The following is a 15,339-nucleotide window of genomic DNA, read 5'->3' as shown; positions in this document are numbered from 1 at the left end:
TCTGCAGACCCAATACAAGTTCAGAGAACAGGGTATGCAGGTGGAGGAGGAGATTATGGAGATTAGGAAGGAGATCTCCCAGTGCCTGGAGCAGAGAGGTAAGGAAATTGTCTTTCGTTCAAAAATGAAACACCTTGAGGAAAATGAGACCTGCTCCAGGTACTTTTTTAAGAAAATTAACGATAAGCATACCCTGTTAGACAATGTTGATGGAGATACAAACACTGACAATATTTTAAAAAAGGTACACAGATTTTATGCGGATCTTTTTAATATAAAGCTTGTTAATGTTGATTTGATGAACGACTCATTGAAGGAGGTTGACTCTGTTTTAAATCCTGTCTCCAAAGATTTTTTATTACAGGATATTACGGAACAGGAGATTTTAGATACCATCAAGAGTTTTAAAACAGGTAAAGTCCCTGGCCCTGATGGTATACCCATAGAGTTTTATGTCACATTTTATGGAGTTTTAAAAGAGGATCTCTATTCCCTTTTTACTCAAGTTTTTAGAACAAAAGCCCTCCCGGGGTCCTGGAAGAAAGGTGAGGTGTCCCTGCTTTATAAAAAGGGGGACAAAACAGATATTAAAAACTGGAGGCCTATCACCTTACTAAACGCAGACTATAAAATAATGGCCAAGATTTGCGCAAATAGGCTAAAGGCTGTTATAGAAAAAATCGTCCACTCCAACCAAGTCTGTGGGATACCTGGGAGGAGCATATGGGACAATTTAAACCTTTTAAAAGATGCTATTGGTGATACGAAGGAGAGAAAAGGCAGATTGGCGGTTTTATCCATAGATTTCGAGAAAGCCTTTGATAGAGTATCACATTTTTATCTTTTTAAGGTTTTAGAAAAGATGGGTATACCAGAAGGTTTTTTACAGTCTCTGAAGGCCTTTTATGACAATTGCACGAGCAAGATTTTAGTAAAGGGTTTTAAGACACAGGATGTCCTTTTAAACTCCGGAGTGAAGCAGGGGTGTCCCTTGTCCCCACTACTTTTTATATGTGCGATCGAGCCTCTACTCTGCAGATTGAGGAATGACAGGCAGATATGTGGAGTCCCCCTGCCGGGCGGGGGGGGACTAGAGGCAAAAGTAGTGGGGTACATGGATGATGTCGCGGTCCTGTGCAGGGACGCCCCGTCACTGCAAAAAGCATTACAACAGATATACCAATTTTGCTGCTCCTCCGGTTTTAAAGTCAATTTTAATAAAAGTAATATTTTAAATATTGGCAACATGATTTTACAGGACATTCCAGTCCCTGTGTCGGAGTCTGTACAGATTTTAGGGGTCTCCTTCAATGAGTCAAACAATGGTTTTATCAGTTGGGACTTGGTGGCACAAAAAGTTAATAAGAAAATTTGTTTATGGAATCTTAGAAAACTGACAATGGAGGGAAAAATTTTAATCACAAAAATGGTGATTTTACCAATTTTATTATATCTAAGTATGGTTTTCCCTCCCCCTGATATTTTATTAAAAAAGATTACCAAGGCATGTTTTACATTTTTATGGAATTCTAGGATGGAGAAGCTCAGGAGAGAAAAAGTGATGTTGCCAAAGCTAATGGGTGGTAAAGATTTTCCAAATATAAAAGCATTTCTTTTAATCCATTTTTTTACACTGTGTCTTAATACTGTTTTTAAGGAACACTACTGGTCTTATTTTATCCGTTTTAACACTGGCTATTTTATGAGGAGGTATGGATGGTTCTCTACTGTTTTAAGCTCGCCATATGCTTTTAACCTGCCAGACCAGTATAAGATTTTAGAAAAAATAGTGAACCTTTTTAACTTAAAAGACAAAAGAATAGAAGATGTAAAAAATAGTAAATATGTTTTAAAGGAAATAAAAGAAAATGTTTTAATAGCCCCCATTAGCAATTTTAATGAAAACAAGTGCAAATTCATCTGGAGCATGGTTAATGCTAAATTCATTTTTAATTCACAGAAGGATCTGGCCTGGAGCTGCGCCCACGAGTGTCTTCCATGCCGGGCATTCCAGCATCGAAGGGGACTGACCAACTCGGCTGCGTGTCCAAGGGGAGGATGCCGCGATGACGAGACAGTCTTACATCTCTTTTGGCAATGCTATTTTTCACAACTGATATGGACAAAAATCCTCCCCTTGATGAAGAAGATAACCGGAATAAAGAGAATGACAAGTGAAGGCGTTTTTTACGGATGTCTGGAGTGCCCAACAAGGACTCAGAAAATTATGGCATGGAAGATTACTAACTGCGTTAAAGCAGCTCTGTGGGCGGCCAGGAATATTCTTTTATTCAAACATGAAATTTTATCTGTGAATGATATTTTAGGAATTTGTTTTTATGAAATGCACAAGTATTATCTTTTAGACAAAAAATTCTCTCCTGTTTTAAGTAGAAAATGGTTTTTTAGCGAATGGAATTCTATAATATGATGCCACCAAGTGCCCTTTTATAAATTGTATGATTTTAATCTGACAATTTGTATTTATTTTTTAACCATTGTTGTAAAATTTGAATCCCTGTAAAAATGTTGAAAAATGTTAATTTATTGTAAAACCTGAAAAATTTTAAATAAACGGTTACCCCCAAAGTTGGGGTAGTCAACTTAAAAAAAAATCTGTTCTTATCAGTTTAATATCTGATACGTCCCCTATCTGGGGACCATATATTAAATGGATTTTTAGAACAGGGAGATGGAAATAGAGCTTGCTCTGTCCACTCCACGCATTGACCTGGTATTGCAGTATTTCCAGGACCGGTGCACCCTTTCCTTATGTGTTGACTAAAATCAGATTCCAAAAGTGTTTTTTTGTGTTTGCCATTGTTTCTGTCTTTCTGATGGGATCTCCCCTTTTAATCCCATTATTTCAACACCTGTTGGACAATGCATTTGTACAGTCATGTGTGATAATGAGCTAATTTATTAAATGCAATTAATTAATACATTGCCACCTCTTGTTGTGTGTGTGTCTTCTGTGTTTCTGTGTTTCCGGCATTTCACATTGGAACAGCTCATTCACCTTCCTTGTCTTCTCTCCGCCCTCCCTCCTAGGTAAGTTAAAGAGCTGCACCTGAGCCAGCCACTGATTGATGCAGCACCACAGTCAAATAGTGGAGTGGAGTGGAGTAGGGGAACAGCAAACAGCCATTAAAGCAGCCAGCCGCCTACCCGCCACAATGGACCTACCTGTGTACACTAGATGGATGTGATGGAATGTACTGTCGTCCCTACATTTCAAGAAGAAGTAAGAATTGCAGTTGCAACAAACCCTTGCTTGCCTACAAAGAGAGCAGCAATTTGGATTTGTTACTTTGTTACCTGGAAGAATAACAAACTGTGCAAGGATGGAGGTTGTAGGAGCAAGGAGAACAAGTTGTCTGTAAAGTTGGTGGATGCCTATTTTCCATTTTGCAGTCCCTTGTCTCCCTCTTGTGGCCTCCTGGAGGCAAATAAATGTGCAAAAAAAAGACAGCCTGGCGGCCGGCTGTTGCAGTGTTGCCCTCTCAGGCAACACTGAGTGACTGACTGAGCCTCACCGTCTTATATAAAGTTCAGACGGAACTTTGCACGTGTCATAGTGGAGCCCTCAGGATTCCAGAGCCAGCTTTCTGACATCATAATGGGGCCTCAGAGATAAAAGCCTGGGCCCAGGCAGTGTTGGTCAGTGCTGCTCAGCAGGCAGCACCGGACTGGACTGGATTAAAGCTGATACAAGGTGTGAAGGAACAAGGGGTGGCTGTGGGCATGCACTTGCTGCCGCTGCCAGTGTTTATCTGCATGGCAGGAGGGCATTTGGGCGTTGCCAGGAAGGCGTTTTTATGTAGATTCCTCCTCTTTCAGCACTGCATTGTGGTGCAAGCAAAAGAAGCAAATCCTGTGTAGCTTCCTCTCCGGCCTTTATTCACCTCCCGCTTAGTAGCTGTAAATGTGTGTGAGCCTGCAGGGCCCCATGGAATTGCCTAGGAGTAGGCTGAATCAATCGCTGCAAGGGGTGAACAGCAGTATTAGGCAGGCTCGGTCAACGCCCGGCCCATTCGGGTTATCGCTTCTCGGCCTTTTGGCTCAGATCAGGTTTATTGCCTGGTCTGGGCCGGGGGTTCGGTCTTTCGTGGAGTCCTCTCCGACGTTTTTGGGAGCGATCATCGTGCCGTTGGGCATTCCTCATCAAGATGGCAGCTGTGCGGAATACAATTCGTTTTGTGGTGAATGAGCAGAGGAGAGAAGAAGTGGATACTGGGCACATCATTGAGAACATCCTTCTGGACCTGGCTGGAGTCACATTGGTAGAGGTATTCTGTATCCAAGCTTTCAGCAATATTGCTACGTATGACGTATCCTTTTTTGAGGCCGCCTACTGTCTAAATGTTTTTCAGTTGCTCAAGGAGAAACATATGCATGAGGCTTTAAAATCTATTGAAGTGCTACCTCTTTTCTCAGCAGTGGAGAAATGTATTACCATCCACATGTATAACCCATTTTTGGATAGAAGGCTGGTCAGGGCCTTCTTAGCTCACTACTGTACCCATGTTAGAGGAGGTGTGGAGCAGAAGAACCTATGGGGAGTTTTCAATGGTGATATTAAGTACTGGGTCAGGCTGAAACCTGACTCCAGCTGTATTGGAGGAGTGATGAATCCTCCTGCAAATTTTTCAATTGGTGGTAATAAGGGATATCTTTATTACCAAGATATGCCATGTTTTTGCAGATCATGTTTTTCCTACGGGCATACCAAAGATGCATGCAAAGGCAAAGTATGCAGGAATTGCAAAGAAACAGGACATGAGGCTAGTGCATGTATTTCCCCATCCAGGTGTGACATTTGTGGTTTGCCGGGTCATACTTGTAGGAAATGTCCAAAGGTGTTTCCCTTTTTAGGGCAAGAGAGAAGAACATGGGGCAGACAGGTGAGAACAACAAGTTCCCTTGCTGCCACTTCTGATGCAATTTCAGAGCCAGCTGGCAGTGTTTCTGTGCCTGCTTCTCAGGACCCTGGGAAAGCTGGATTAGGAGAGGTTCTAACCTCACATACTAACAGCATGGAGTTGGGTGTGGTCCCTCCTGCAGAGCAAAGTGTTGATGAAACACCTGGGGTTATGCCTATGGAAGGTGAAGACACAGCGCCACCTATTGGGTGTGCTTCCCCTGATGATGGTGCAAGTATGCAAATTTTGTCTTTTTCTAGCCCAGAGTCAAAAATGGAAGACTCAGCTAAAGTGGAGTGGTCAATATCGGAGGAGGACGAGAAGGAGGCCAGGATGCCTAGTGCCACTAGTGCTGAAATTTTTCATAAAGTGGTCTCAAAAAGGGGGAAGTCTGGAAAGGCGGTGAAGAGACTGAAGATAGGCTTATTGGAAGATTCTGCTCATGCAAATCCCTTCTCATTGCTGGACAGTGACTCTAGTTCTAGCCCTAAGTCATCTGAGGTGGCCTCAGAAGTACCCAGCTCTCCTGGGGAAGGTTTCCTCAGTGAAGTCAATGTGGCAAATCTGGAAAGAGCTATGTATTTCCCTGGGACGTGATATGTTCTGGTTATCTCATGGCTTTCCTTTGCACTAACCATACTATGCCCGCATGTCTTTGAGATTAAAGATTGTCTCTCAAAATGTACGGGTGTTCTCCTCTGCTCACAAGCGTGCTGCAGTCCTGGACTTTTTGGCCTCTAAGGGCAGTGACATTGTTTGTGTACAAGAATGTGGTTTGTCAAAAAATCCTAGTAAAGAAGAATGGAAGTTTGGGGAAGCAATTTGGTCCTTTTCTTCCACAAATAGGAACGATGGAATTGGTATTCTCTTTAAAAATAATGAGTTTGTCATCAAACAGACTCAAATCATTCAGGAAGGAAGATGTGTCTGCGTGTTACTATCCTACAAGGGGTGGCAGTTTAGGCTTATCAATATCTATGGCCATGCTGTGAAATCTGATAGGTTGGCACTTTTTGATACTTTAAAATTTTTTCTACACGGTAAAGTTCCTGTAATTATTGTTGGTGACATTAACTGTATCCTGGAGAAGCAGGCCCGAGCTGGATCCACAGAGTCTAATGTGGACGCTACCGGAGTTTTGTGGAATAAAATTTTGCAGGACTTTGCTTTGCAGGACGCTGTCACCAGGAAACCAGGTCCATTTACCTATCATGCCGATGACGGAAGAACGGATTCTCGTCTGGACTTTTTCTTTTTTTCTACCTCTGCAATGGAATGTGTAGATTATGCGCAGGAGAGAGTGTGTTTTTCAGATCACAAGTGTTTGTTGGGGGTTTTTGTTATAAATAATTTCTTTTATGGTAGAGGGGTATGGAAGATGAATGTTAGTTTTCTGAGTGATAAAAGGGAAAAAACTAGGTTTGGGAAAAAATATGGGTTTTGGGTTAGGAAGAAAAGTTCTTTCTCTAATGTGTGTGAATGGTGGGTATGGGTGAAAAAAAAGATTGGTGGGTTTTTTAGACAGATAGGGTATAGAAGAGCGAGAAGGAAAAGATTAGAATATTCACGCTTTAATATGCGGATGACGTTCCTTCAACAATGTAAAAATTTGGGTATGGATGTAAGACACGATTTGGAAAAAACCAAAAAAGATATTAAGGAGTGGTTCCGAGAGAAAGGGAAAGAAATTATATTTAGGTCTAAGGTGGAGGTTAGAGATAATCACGAGAAATGCACTAGATTTTTCTTTAAAAAAATGTGTGGTGGAAAAAGTGGAATGAATGTATTATTGGATAAGGATGATAAAGAGGTGTTCGGTAAGGATGTGATTGATGTGGTGTCTGATTTTTATAAAAAACTGTATGATGTGAAGAAATGTGATTTGGGCGATGATGAGGAGTTTTTGGATATTGTGTGTAATTTTGTTCCTGAAAGTGAATGTGCGTTTTTGCTTGGTGAGATTATGGATGGTGAAGTAAAGGATGTGGTGGGAAGTATGGCTAAAAATAAGTCTCCAGGGATCGATGGAATACCAGCTGATTTCTATGGGAAATATTGGGATATAATTGGGAAGGATGTTATAGAAGTTATGAGAGTGTTGTTTTCTGGGACTAATATGTGTGATGTGATGAAGAAGGGTATGGTAGTTTTGTTGCATAAAAAAGGAGATAAGAGACGGTTAGAAAACTGGCGACCAATTACTTTGCTTAATACGGATTATAAAATTTTTGCCAAGCTGATTGCGAACCGTATGAGAGATGTGATTGGGTGTGTGATTGATGAGGATCAGGTATGTGCGGTACCGAAAAGGAAATTGCATGAAAACGTGGCGTTGGTGCGGGACATGCTTGAGGATTGTAAGGGTCGGAATAAGAAGGTGATTGTGTGTGCGTTAGATTTTGAGAAAGCGTTTGATCGTGTGGCGCATGTGTTTTTGTTCAAAGTGTTAGAGAGAATGGGTTTTCCGGTTCAGTTTGTGAGTTTGTTGAAGAATTTATACGCGAATGCAAAGAGCTGTGTGCAGGTGAATGGGTTTTTTTCAGAATCGTTTAATATTATGTCTGGTGTGCGACAGGGTTGTCCGTTGTCTCCCATCCTATTTATTTGTGCGATTGAACCATTGTTGCAAATGATTAGAAATGATAAGGTTGTGAAAGGTTTGGTGGTGCCCGGGTGTGATGGAAAACGTGTGAAAGCTTTGGGATATATGGATGATATTTGCGTATTGTGTGATTCAGTGTATGATATGTCCAGAGTGAAGTTGATCGTAAATATGTTTTGTATTGCGTCTGCTTTTAAAATAAATTGGGGTAAGAGCAAATTTAAAATTTTTTTCAGTAATGAGCGGGTGAGTGATTCTGATATGGAACAGGTGAATGGTGTGAAAATTTTGGGTATTGTGTTTGATGATGAGCTGAAAGGGAGAGAAAGTTGGGATGAGTTAGGTGGTAGGATTGTGAGAAAGTTGGAAATGTGGAGAATGAGGGATCTTTCTTTTTCGGGGAAGGTTTTAATTGTCAAAAGTATTATTCTTCCTATGATTTTATATGTTGCTCTGGTTTTTCCTCCTGCTGTAGCTATGTTAAAAAAAGTGAATAGAGTTTTGTTCCTTTTTTTATGGGGGAGCGGGATTGAGAAGGCAAAGAGAGAAATTCTAATGAAAAGCAGACGTAATGGAGGCTTGGATTTCCCAAATTTGGAGATTTTCATCGGAATTAATTGTGTACGTTTTTTTGTAGAGCTTTTATTTAAAGAATCCAAGGCTGCCAGAATGTCGAAATATTTAGCTGGAACGGTGATTCAGCGTCTAAGGTGGGAAAAACGTAATTTATGTAAACCAATTGCTTTTCAGTGCACAGGGTGGTATTTGTATGTTGAAAAATTTATTAAAAAGTTCCAGCTAGAGGATGTAAGAATGGAGAGATTTCTGAGTGAAAAGAATGTTGTGAGAAGTATGTGTATGAATAATGTGATGTGTTCTGTAAATGGTTTGAATTCGATGGAGTCTAGGTCTGTGTGGAAGAAGATTGTTACGTATGATGTGTCAAATAAGCAGAAAGATTTGTTATGGATGTCGGTACATGGAGTGTTGCCTGTAAGGAGTGTTCAGAAAATAAGAGGTTTGGTTGCATCTGAAAGGTGTCCGAGAGAAGGTTGTGGGGATGATGAGGATGTGAGTCATGTGTTTTGGTCGTGTAAGCATGCAAAGGATGTTTGGAAAAAGTTGAGTGGGTTGTGCGAAGAATTGACTGGTTTGAAGAGTTTGACGTATGAAATTGTCTTGTTTGGTTTGTGTAGTTTGGGTAGTGAAAAGGATAGAGTGTTGTGGATTTTTTTGACTTGTGTGAAAGAGGTATTGTGGAATACGAGAAATTTGAATGTGTATAAAAGAGAAGTATTTGAGATGGAGGATGTGGTTAGTATGGTATTGGCTAAATTGTATTTTTATTATAAATGGGATCTAGAAAAAGGTATGGATGCGGAAGGGATATGGCGAATGTTAAAATGGCGGTATTTAGTTTGAGGAATTTTGTTTGACTTATCTTGTATTTGATGGAAAAATAAAATAATGAACCAGAGTGATGAGATTTTTTGAAAAATAGAGAGGTGGTTTGAACAACTACAGTTCTCGGTTTTATTCAAAAAAACCTGAATGGTTTAATAAAAAAAAAAAAAAAAAAAAAAAAAAAAAAAAATCTGTTCTTATCAGTTTAATATCTGATACGTCCCCTATCTGGGGACCATATATTAAATGGATTTTTAGAACAGGGAGATGGAAATAGAGCTTGCTCTGTCCACTCCACGCATTGACCTGGTATTGCAGTATTTCCAGGACCGGTGCACCCTTTCCTTATGTGTTGACTAAAATCAGATTCCAAAAGTGTTTTTTCTCTTTGCTATTGTTTCTGTCTTTCTGAAGGGATCTCCCCTTTTAATCCCATTATTTCAACACCTGTTGGACAATGCATGAGTGATAATGAGCTCATTGATTAAATGCAATTAATGAATAGATTGCCACCTCTTGTTGTGTGTCGTCTGTGTTTCTGTGTTTCCGGCCTTTCACATTGGAACAGCTCATTCACCTTCCTTGTCTTCTCTCCGCCCTCCCTCCTAGGTAAGTTAACGAGCTGCACCTGAGCCAGCCACTGATTGATTGATTGATGCAGCACCACAGTCAAATAGTGGAGTGGAGTAGGGGAACAGCAAACAGCCAATAAAGCAGCCCGCCCGCTCGCCTGCCTGCCCGCCACAATGGACCTACCTGTGTACACTAGATGGATGTGATGGAATGTACTGCCGTCCCTACATTTCCAAGAAGAAGTAAGAATTGCAGTTGCAACAAACCCTTGCTTGCCTACAAAGAGAGCAGCAATTTGGATTTGTTACTATGTTACCTAGAAGAATAACAAACTGTGCAAGGATGGAGGTTGTAGGAGCAAGGAGAACAAGTTGTCTGTAAAGTTGGTGGATGCCTATTTTCCATTTTGCAGTCCCTTGTCTCCCTCTTGTGGCCTCCTGGAGGCAAATAAATGTGCAAAAAAAAGACAGCCTGGCGGCCGGCTGTTGCAGTGTTGCCCTCTCAGGCAACACTGAGTGACTGACTGAGCCTCACCGTCTTATATAAAGTTCAGACGGAACTTTGCACGTGTCATAGTGGAGCCCTCAGGATTCCAGAGCCAGCTTTCTGACATCATAATGGGGCCTCAGAGATAAAAGTCTGGGCCCAGGCAGTGTTGTTCAGTGCTGCTCAGCAGGCAGCACAGGACTGGATTAAAGCTGATACAAGGTGTGAAGGAACAAGGGGTGGCTGTGGGCATGCACTTGCTGCCGCTGCCAGTGTTTATCTGCATGGCAGGAGGGCATTTGGGCGTTGCCAGGAAGGCGTTTTTATGTAGATTCCTCCTCTTTCAGCACTGCATTGTGGTGCAAGCAAAAGAAGCAAATCCTGTGTAGCTTCCTCTCCGGCCTTTATTCACCTCCCTCCCGCTTAGTAGCTGTAAATGTGTGTGAGCCTGCAGGGCCCCATGGAATTGCCTAGGAGTAGGCTGAATCAATCGCTGCAAGGGGTGAACAGCAGTATGGGACAGGCTCGGGCAAGGCAAGGGCCGCTCGGGTTATCGCTTCTCGGCCTTTTGGCTCAGATCAGGGTTCATTGCCTTGGTCTGGGCCGGGGGTCGGTTTTTCGTGGGGTTTACTCCAGCGATTTTGAGGGCGATCACCGTGCCGTGGGCATTTGGAAAATGGCAGCAGTACGCAACACAATACGTTTCGTGGTGGAAGATCAAAGGAAGGAGGAAGTTGGACCAGGACATATAATTGAAGGTATTCTGTTGGATCTGGCCGGAGTCAACCTGGATGAGGTATTTTGTTTCCAAGCATTTTCAAATATTGCCACCTATGATGTCTCGTTTTTTGAAGCAGCCTACTGCTTGAACATCTATCAGGTACTTATGAAGAAACTTATGCATGAGGCTCTTAAGAACATAGTGATACAACCCCTGTTTTCAGCGGTAGAAAAATGTGTGACTGTCCACATGTATAATCCTTTTTTGGACCGGAAGCTGGTGTGGGCTTTTTTGGCGCATTATTGCACGCATATCAGAGGCGGTGTGGAGCAGAAAAACCTGTGGGGTCTCTTTAATGGTGACATGAAATATTGGGTCAGGCTGAAACCTGACTCCAGTTGCATTGGTGGAGTTATGAGCCCGCCAGCAAATTTTTCCATTGGCGGTAATAAAGGGTACTTATATTACCAGGATATGCCATCCTTTTGCAGGTCTTGTTTTTCATATGGACATACAAAGGACGCCTGTAAGGGAAAAGTGTGTCGCAACTGCAAAAAAACCGGGCATGAAGCCAGTGCCTGTATTTCACCTCGTTTATGTGATATTTGTGGCATTGCTGGGCATTCTTGCAGGAACTGCCCAAAGGTGTACCCTTTTGGAAGGCAGGATAATAGAGAGCGTGCTTGGCAGGTAAGAACTGCAAGTTCTTCTGCCCCAAAAACTGAGGCTGTTAATGCAAGTGTTAGCAGTATTTCAGAACCTGCTGCTCAGGTCTCTGGGAAAGCTGGGTGTCAGGAGAAATCATCTGCACCTGATGGTAACCTCTGTTTGGGTGTGGTCCCTACTACAGAGCCTGTAAATGTTTCACTAGTTGCTGTGTTGGGGGAGGGTGGAGCAGCAGCGCCACCTATTGGATGTCCATCTCCTGAGATGCATCCCAGTATGCAAATTCTGGATTTCTCAAGCCCAGAGGAGAAAATGGATGAATCTGCCAAAGTGGAGTGGTCAGTGTCAGAAGAGGAGGAAAAAGAGGCTAGAATGCCGAGTGCCACAAGTGCTTCCATTTTTCACAAGGTGGTTTCTAAAAGAGGGAAAGCTGGGAAATCAGTGAAAAGGCTGAAAAGAGGTTCGCTGGAGGAGACACTGCCCAGCATCTATGCTCAGCCTAACCTCTATGCTTTGCTGGATACTGATTCGATTTCTAGCCCTGAGTCACATGAGATGTTTGAGGGGGCCCCTAGTTCTCCTAGTGAGGGGTTCCTCAGTGAAGACAATGTGGCTAGCCTTGAGAAGGCTATGAGTTTTCCTGATACTTGAGGTGTTTTTTTGGTGGAATGTAAATTCTAACTCCTTTGCACCATTATGTCTATGAGGCTAAAAATAATATCTCAGAACGTTCGGATGTTTACAACTACGTACAAACGTACTGCTGTCCTGGACTTTCTTGCCTCTAAGGGAGGTGACATTTTTTGTTTGCAGGAATGTGGACTGTCTAAAATGCCACTGAAGAAGGAATGGAAGAATGGGGAAGCCATTTGGTCCTTCACAAATTCCAATAGGAATGATGGTGTGGGTATCCTGTTGAATAACAAGGATATTATTGTAAAACAAACGACGATCATAAAGGAAGGAAGATGCATTTTTTGTCTACTTTCATACAGGGGTTGGCGCTTTAAGATCTTTAACATTTATGCCCATGCAGTGAAGAATGAGAGGTTGGCTTTATTTGAAAGTTGAAAGTTTTTTCTGCATGGGAAAATCCCGGTAATAATTGTAGGAGACATCAATTGTGTTCTGGAAAAACAAGCCCGTGCTGGTTCTGTAGAATCAAATGTGGATGCGACCGGGAACTTATGGAAACAATTATTAACTGACTTCTCGTTGCAGGATGCTATTGATAAAAAGCCTGGACCTTTCACATACCATGCTGATGACGGGAGAACAGACTCACGTTTGGACTATTTTTTCTTCTCATTATCTGCAATAAGATGTGTGAACTATTCACAAGAGAGGGTCTGCTTCTCAGATCATGAGTGTTTGGTGGGGGTGTTTGAAGTTAATAATTTTGTCTATGGTAGAGGGGTATGGAGAATGAATGTGAGTTTTTTGGATGAGGTGAGGGTAAGGAGAGCATTTGAGAGAAAATATGTCTATTGGGTGAGGAAAAAATATGCGTTTGATAATGTATGCGAGTGGTGGGTGTGGGTAAAAATGAAAATCGGTGGTTTCTTCAGGAGATTAGGGTATAGGAGAGCCAAAAGAAAGAGAACACAATACTCACAGTTCGAGATGAGATTATCGTTCTTGAGAAGATGCAAATCCTTGGGATTGGATGTCCAGCAGGAACTGGAAAAAAACAAAAAAGAATTTAGTACTTGGTTTAGGAATAAGGGGAAAGAAATTATTTTTAGGTCTAAGGTGGAGTTTAGGGACAAGAATGAAAAGTGTACCAGGTTTTTCTTTAAGAAAATGTGTGGTGGGAAAAGTGGAATGAATGTGTTATTGAATAAAAATGATAGAGAGGTTGGTGGTATGGATGTGATTGATACGGTGTTTGACTTTTATAATGAATTGTATACTGAGAAAAGATGTGATTTGGGTAAAGGGGAGGAGTTTCTGGATGTTGTGAGAAATTTTGTTTCTGAATGTGACTATTCTGGTTTGCTTGGTGAGATTGAAGAAGTGGAAGTGAAAAATGTGATTGGAAGTATGGCCAAGAACAAGTCCCCTGGGATTGATGGCATCCCGTCCGAATTTTATATTAAATATTGGGAGATTGTAGGCAAAGATATGGTGGAAATAATGAGAGCTTTGTTTTCTGGGGATGTGATGCCTAATATTATGAAACAGGGAACTGTAGTCCTGCTATACAAGAAAGGGGATAGAAGGAGGTTGGAGAATTGGCGGCCGATCACACTTTTGAATTCCGATTATAAAATCTTTGCAAAATTGATGGCTAACCGTATGAGGGATGTAATAAGTAGTGTGATTGATGAGGATCAGGTATGTGCGGTTCCGAAGAGAAAAATGCATGAGAATGTGGGTTTGGTGCGTGATATGTTGGAAGATTGTAAGTGTCGGAAGAAGAAGGTGATTGTGTGTGCGTTAGATTTTGAGAAAGCGTTTGATCGGGTATCGCATGGGTTTTTATTTAAAGTGTTAGTGAGGATGGGTTTCCCGTGTCAGTTTGTGAGTTTGTTGGAGAAGTTATATGCAAATGCTGAAAGTTGTGTGCAGGTGAATGGGTTTTTTACAAAACCATTTAAAATTTTGTCTGGTGTGCGGCAGGGTTGTCCTTTGTCCCCTATTTTGTTTATTTGTGCGATTGAGCCTTTGTTGCAAATGGTTAGGAATGATAAGATTGTGAAAGGTTTTTTGGTGCCTGGATGTAATGGGAAGCGAGTGAAAGTACTGGGTTACATGGACGATATATGTGTATTGTGTGATTCTGTTTATGATTTGTCTAGAGTGAAACTGGTTGTGAATCTGTTCTGTATGGCGTCTGCTTTTAAAATTAATTGGGGCAAAAGTAAATTTAAAACCTTTTTCAGCAATGAGCGGGTGAATGATTCAGATATGGAACAGGTGAATGGTGTGAAAATTCTTGGGATTGTGTTTGATGATGAGTTAAAAGGGAGAGAAAGTTGGGATGATTTGGGTGGTAGGATTGTGAGGAAACTGGATATGTGGAGGATGAGAGAGTTATCTTTTACAGGTAAGGTTCTGATTGTTAAAAGTGTTATCTTGCCCATGATCCTGCATGTGGCACTTATTTTTCCTCCTACTAGTATTATGTTAAAAAGGATTAACAGACTTTTGTTTCTTTTTCTGTGGGGTAGTGGAGTGGAAAAAGCGAAGAGGGAAATTTTGTTGAAAAGTAGATGTAACGGCGGTTTGGATTTTCCGAATTTGGAGGTTTTTATTGGGATAAATTTTGTACGTTTTTTTGTTGATTTATTTCTAAAGAACTCCAAGGCATCAGGGATGTTGAAATATCTTGCCGGAACGGTTATTCGGCGGTTAAAATGGCAAAATACTGATTCATGTAGACCAATTGCTTTTTACTGTACGGATGGGTACTTGTATATGGAAAAATTCATTAAAAAATTCCAGTTAGAAAATGTGAAAATGGAGAAATTTGTGAGTGATAAGAAGGGTGTGAAAAGTATGTGTATGAATAATGTGATGTGTTCAATTAATGGTTTGAATTCGAGTGAGTCTAAGACGGTGTGGAAGAAGATTGTAAAGTATGATGTGTCCAACAAACAGAAAGATTTGTTATGGATGTCGGTGCATGGAGTTTTGCCTGTGAGAAGTGTTCAAAAGAGAAGAGGTCTGGTTGCGTCTGAAAGGTGTCCGAGAGAAGGTTGTGGTGATGATGAAGATGTGAGTCATGTTTTTTGGTCGTGTATGCATGCAAAGAAAGTTTGGAAAAAGTTGGGTGGTTTGCGTGAGGAGTTGACTGGTTTGAGGAAACTTACGTATGAAATTGTTTTGTTTGGTTTGTGTAGGTTGGGTAGTGAAAAAGACAGAGTGTTGTGGATTTTTTTGACTTGTGTGAAGGAGGTATTATGGGAGACAAGAAATTTGAATGTGTATAGAAGGGAAGTGTTTGAGGTGGATGAAGTGGT

The 15,339-nt window shown here is 41.3% G+C and overlaps 1 non-coding gene and 1 pseudogene across 1 annotated transcript; both read left to right on the top strand.

The window, feature by feature from the left end:
• The first annotated feature begins 2,599 nt into the window (after positions 1-2,599).
• Positions 2,600-2,768, top strand: LOC142654116 (U2 spliceosomal RNA; annotated as a pseudogene).
• A 6,307-nt stretch (positions 2,769-9,075) lies between these two features.
• On the top strand, positions 9,076-9,271 carry LOC142654220 (U2 spliceosomal RNA). The gene has a single exon (XR_012848934.1). It is a non-coding gene; the product is annotated as a U2 spliceosomal RNA (small nuclear RNA).
• Positions 9,272-15,339: the final 6,068 nt, after the last annotated feature.

Source organism: Rhinoderma darwinii, chromosome 5 (genome assembly GCF_050947455.1).
Source record: "Rhinoderma darwinii isolate aRhiDar2 chromosome 5, aRhiDar2.hap1, whole genome shotgun sequence".
Lineage (NCBI taxonomy): Eukaryota > Metazoa > Chordata > Amphibia > Anura > Rhinodermatidae > Rhinoderma > Rhinoderma darwinii.
The sequence above is the reverse complement of the archived record's forward strand: the minus strand, read 5'-3'. Positions and strand labels throughout refer to the sequence as shown.